The 6,000-nt window shown below is 43.5% G+C and overlaps 1 pseudogene; it reads left to right on the forward strand.

The window, feature by feature from the left end:
- Window positions 1-2,396: 2,396 nt before the first annotated feature.
- On the forward strand, window positions 2,397-2,963 carry LOC147352776 (NEDD8-conjugating enzyme UBE2F-like; annotated as a pseudogene).
- Window positions 2,964-6,000: the final 3,037 nt, after the last annotated feature.

The raw sequence follows: 6,000 nt of genomic DNA on the forward strand, positions 1-6,000 counted from the left end.
GCAAGAAGAGATAAGAAAGCCTTCTTCAGCGATCAATGCAAAGAAATAGTGGAAAACAACAGAATGGGAAAGACTAGGGATCTCTTCAAGAAAATCAGAGATACCAAAGGAACATTTCATGCAAAGGTGAGCTCGATAAAGCACAGAAATGGTATGGACCTAACAGAAGCAGAAGATATTAAGAAGAGATGGCAAGAATACACAGAAGAACTGTACAAAAAAGATCTTCACAACCCAGATAATCATGATGGTGTGATCACTGACCTAGAGCCAGACATCCTGGAATGTGAAGTCAAGCGGGCCTTAGAAAGAATCACTATGAACAAAGCTAGTGGAGGTGACGGAGTTCCAGTTGAGCTATTCCAAATCCTGAAAGAGGATGCTGTGAAAGTGCTGCACTCAATATGCCAGCAAATTTGGAAAACTCAGCAGTGGCCACAGGACTGGAAAAGGTCAGTTTTCCTTCCAATCCCAAAGAAAGGCAATGCCAAAGAATGGCCAAACTACCACACAATTGCACTCATCTCACACGCTAGTAAAGTAATGCTCAAAATTCTCCAAACCAGGCTTCAGCAATATGTGAACCTTGAACTTCCTGATGTTCAAGCTGGTTTTAGAAAAGGCAGAGGAACCAGAGATCAAATTGCCAACATCTGCTGGATCATAGAAAAAGCAAGAGAGTTCCAGAAAAACATCTCTTTCTGCTTTATTGACTATGCCAAAGCCTTTGACTGTGTGGATCACAATAAACTGTGGAAAATTCTGAAAGAGATGGGAATACCAGACCACCTGACCTGCCTCTTGAGAAATCTGTATGCAGGTCAAGAAGCAACAGTTAGAACTGGACATGGAACAACAGACTGGTTCCAAATAGGAAAAGGAGTTCATCAAGGCTGTATACTGTCACCCTGTTTATTTAACTTATATGCACAGTACATCATGAGAAACGCTAGACTGGAAGAAACACAAGCTGGAATCAAGATTGCCGGGAGAAATATCAATAACCTCAGATATGCAGATGATACCACCCTTATGGCAGAAAGTGAAGAGGAACTAAAAAGCCTCTTGATGAAAGTGAAAGAGGAGAGTGAAAAAGCTGGCTTAAAGCTCAACACTCAGAAAACGAAGCTCATGGCATCCAGTCCCACCACTTCATGGGAAATAGATGGGGAAACAGTGGAAACAGTGTCAGACTTTATTTTTCTGGGCTCCAGAATCCCTGCAGATGGTGACTGCAGCCATGAAATTAAAAGACACTTACTCCTTGGAAGGAAAGTTATGACCAACCTAGATAGCATGTTCAAAAGCAGAGAAATTACTTTGCCAACAAAGTTCCATCTAGTCAAGACTATGGTTTTTCCTGTGGTCATGTATGTATGTGAGAGTTGGACTGTGAAGAAGGCTGAGCACCGAAGAATTGATGCTTTTGAACTGTGGTGTTGGAGAAGACTCTTGAGAGTCCCTTGGACTGCAAGGAGATCCAACCAGTCCATTCTGAAGGAGACCAGCCCTGGGATTTCTTTGGAAGGAATGATGCTAAAGCTGAAACTCCAGTACTTTGGCCACCTCATGCGAAGAGTTGACTCATTGGAGAAGACTCTGATGCTGGGAGGGATTGGGGGCAGGAGGAGAAGGGGACGTGAGTCTGGGTGAACTCCGGAAGCTGGTGATGGACAGGGAGGCCTGGCGTACTGTGATTCATGGGGTCGCAAAGAGTCAGACATGACTGAGTGACTGATCTGATCTGATCTGATGACTGATAAGGGGTTAGTATCCAACATATATAAAGAGCTCATATAACTCAACATTAAAAAAAAAAAAAAACCCTCAGTTGAAAAATGAGCAGTAGACTTGAATAGACATTTTCTAAAGAGGAAATGCACGTGGCGAACAGGCACATGAAAAGATGCTCACCTTCGACAATCATCTAGGAAATGCAAATCAAAACCTCAATGTGATACCACCTCATACCTGTCAGAATGGCTATCATCCTAAAGAACACAAATAACAAATGTTGGCAAGGATGTGGAGAAAAGGGAACCTTGTTACACTGTTGGCAGGAATGTACTTTGGTGCAGCCACTGTGGAAAACAGTAAGGAGATTACTAAAATAATAAAAATAGAATTACCGTATGATCCAGCAATTCCACTCCTGGTGTATATAAAAAAAAAAAAACCCAAAACACTAATTCAAAAAGACAAATGCACTGCAATGTTCATAGCAGCATTATTTATAACTGCCAAGATATGGAAAAAACCTGTGTCTGTCAACAGATGAAGGACAAAGAAGATGTGGCACAGGCGAGGGGCTGAGTCTCAACATCCCCTGCCCACTGTGGTGCTGGGCACTGGCCTGCCTTGCCTGTCTCCAGAGGCCCAGGATAAATATCGCAGTGATGCTGACGCTGGCAAGCAAACTGAAGCGCGAGGACAGTCTCAAAGGTCCTGGGTGTCACCCACAGCCTCTGACTCCACTCGGCAGGTTTCTGTGACAGACAGGCTGTTTGTTAAAGAGGTTATAGAACTTGAAGCTAATTTACCTTATAGGTGTAAAGTGCATTTTTCCGACCCAAGCGAGCTTCATTGCTTTCAGCTGTCACCCTAGATAAGGGTTACTAACAGGTTGGAAAATTTCAGTTTGGAGCTGAAGTTTTCGATGCATACAACACGGTGCCTCCCAAAGTGAACTGCTTGACCCAGGTCTGGCACCCCAAGTCCACAGGAAAAGGCGAGACACGTCTCAGGGCACTGACTGGGCCCCCACAAGGACGCTGAAGGATGCTGTTTGGGGACTAAACTCTTTATTTACTGATCCTTTGAATTTTGGTGATCCACTGGATATAGAAGCTGCAGAACATCGTTTAGGGGACAAGGAGGTCTTCAGGAATAAAGGGGAAGACTACATTAAGTGTTACACCAGAGGATACGGGGAGAGGACTGCAGGGCCCTGGACTGTGCCTTAGAAGTTGGTCTCCAACTGAAACCAGAAGGGAGCCTCCTCCCAAGTACTCAGCTCCCCTCAGTCCCACTGGGCCATCCAAGTCCTGTGATCACATGTTGTCCTGAGGAACAGCATCTTCCAGGCCACCCATTGCAGACAGAGAGCCCCACATAAATATAGCCAGAAAATATACTGGAGGTTCTAAAAGAGTTATCTGCTTACCTTAAGATGCTTACTTTTTGAAACTATACCGCATGGACTGTTGATGAGATTCTCGAGAAGTTGTAATGAACTCAGCATTGAGGCTTGAGTTTGCTTTTCCACCTCTCAGAGTTAGTCCTTGCATGGGTGTTGCTGAGGATGTGTTCAGCGCAGTCACAGATTGGCGCTCAGAACCCTGCCACAGACTGTGATTGGAGGCGAATTCTCGTAGCTGCTCCCACGAATGTCGGTCCCTACTTAAATGCAGTGAAGCTTCCCAGAGTACAGAGCCATTCACTGTAGAGCTCTTACCGAAATGTATATTTTCCTGAACTTGGAATAAATAATCCATGTCCCAGGGCCTCGCTTATGGCTCCAAGGGTGAACAGTCAACCCGCCATGTGGGACACCTGGGTTTGATCCTTAGGTTCACAAGATCCCTTGGAGGAGGACATGGCGACCCCCTCCAGTATTCTTGCCTGGAGACTCCCCATGGACAGAGGAGCCTGGCGGGCTACATTCATGGGGTCTCAAAGAGTCAGACACGACTGAGCGACTGACCACAGCATGGCAATCCATGTCCCAAGAGTTCCTGGTGCTGGAGAAGAGACTACGGCAGGCCCTGGGCACTGCACACTGGGCCGGACGGTGATGGGAGGCCGGGAGCTAGCAGAGAGGTCTGGCAGTGGCTGTGGGTGGCCTGGCATGTAATGTGGTCTCCCCGCAGTTCCCATCAGGGGATGCGCTACCCTCCTCTGATACCCCTGTGAGTCCTGCAAGATCTCCTCTCCGCCTGGCAGGACTCACGTGTCTGATGTAGTTTTGGGTGCTGGATTCTGAGTCCCTGAACCTCAGCCTCAACCTCCTCACAATGCGTGGTTTCCAGGTGATGCATAGTGCTTGACAGTAAAAGATTTTTGTCTCTTAAAAAAGGAAGAAGAAGTGGTTTATATATACAATGAAATGCTACTTGATCATAAAAAAGAGGGAAATTTTGCCATTTGCAGCAATATGGGTGGACTTGGAGGGCATTATGCTAAGTGAAATAAGTCAGAGAAAGCCTGACTGTATGTGATCACTTATATGCGGAATCTACAGTAGAACAAGCTAATGCCTATAATGAGAAAGAAGCAGACTTACAGATACAGAGGACAAACTAGTGGTTACCAGTTTAGGGGGAAAAGTGCGGAGGGGCGTGAAGAGGTACAGACTATTAGGTATAAAATAGACTACAAAGACATTGGACAGCATGTGGAACACAGGCAATGTTTTACAACTAACAAGGGAGTATAAGCTTTAAGACTGTGAATCAGTGTAGTGTAGACCTGTGACTTACATAGTGCTGTGCATCAACTAGACTCAATATAAAATATTAATCTCATCCCCCCAAATTAAAAAATACAGTGATTTTATGCTACCTTTCACTAAGCTATTACGGTTGTGGTTTACAACGTCAATCCTCTCCTTAAAGAACTGTATTTTTACATTTGCAGAATGCTTCAAAACCATGCTTTTTTTTTTTTTTTTCCTTTTTTAAATTTTATTTTTAAACTTTACAATATTGTATTGGTTTTCCATATATCAAAATGAATCTGCCACAGGTATACCTGTGTTCCCCATCCTGAACCTTCCTCCCTCCTCCCTCCCCATACCCTCCCTCTGGGTCATCCCAGTGCACCAGCCCCAAGCATCCAGTATCGTGCATCGAACCTGGACTGGCGACTTGTTTCACATATGATATTTTACATGTTTCAATGCCATTCTCCCAAATCATCCCACCCTCTCCCTCTCCCACAGAGTCCAAAAGACTGTTCTATACATCAGTGTCTCTTTTGCTGTTTCGAATACAGGGTTATTGTTACCATCTTTCTAAATTCCATATATATGTGTTAGTATACTGCATTGGTGTTTTTCTTTCTGGATTACTTCACTCTGTATAATAGGCTCTAGTTTCACCCACCTCATTAGAACTGATTCAAATGTATTCTTTTTAATGGCTGAGTAATACTCCATTGTGTAAAAGTACCACAGCTTTCTTATCCATTCATCCGCTGATGGACATCTAGGTTGCTTCCATGTCCTGGCTATTATAAACAGTGCTGCAATGAACATTGGGGTACACGTGTCTCTTTCAATATACAAGCAACTCGTACAGCTCAATTCCAGAAAAATAAATGACCCAATCAAAAAATGGACCAAAGAACTAAATAGACATTTCTCCAAAGAAGACCTACAGATGGCTAACAAACACATGAAAAGATGCTCAACATCACTCATTATCAGAGAAATGCAAATCAAAACCACTATGAGGTACCATTTCACTCCAGTCAGAATGGCTGCGATCCAAGTCTACAAACAATAAATGCTGGAGAGAGTGTGGAGAAAAGGGAACCCTCTTACACTGTTGGTGGGAATGCAAACTAGTACAGCCACTATGGAGAACAGTGTGGAGATTCCTTAGAAAACTGGAAATAGAACTGCCTTATGATCCAGCAATCCCACTGCTGAGCATACACACTGAGGAAAACCATGCTTTTATTGTTCAGTTTTAGCTCTTTTAAGCTATGTTTTTACTATTCTTGAATTCTTAATTTTGACCCATCCTCAAAGTTCTGTAAACATTGATGATTGGCATTTAGGTTTAGGAAGAAGAGCTTGATATGTGTTCTTCTCTAGAATGCATGATTTTCTGTGTTTTAAAAGCTTCAATTCATGCAAAAAGCTTGCTTTGTCTTTTATATTCAAGAATTTTGCCTGAGTATACCTAGGCATGTGTTTCATTTGTTTTTAGTGAGCCTTTTTAAAAGATTATTTATTATTTTGGTTGCCCTGGCTCTTTGTTGCTGCATGCGGGCTTT

The sequence above is a fragment of the Bos grunniens genome, chromosome 19 (assembly GCF_055505025.1).
Source record: "Bos grunniens cultivar Pamir isolate PY7600 chromosome 19, Bosgru_T2T1.0, whole genome shotgun sequence".
Classification (NCBI taxonomy): Eukaryota; Metazoa; Chordata; class Mammalia; order Artiodactyla; family Bovidae; genus Bos; species Bos grunniens.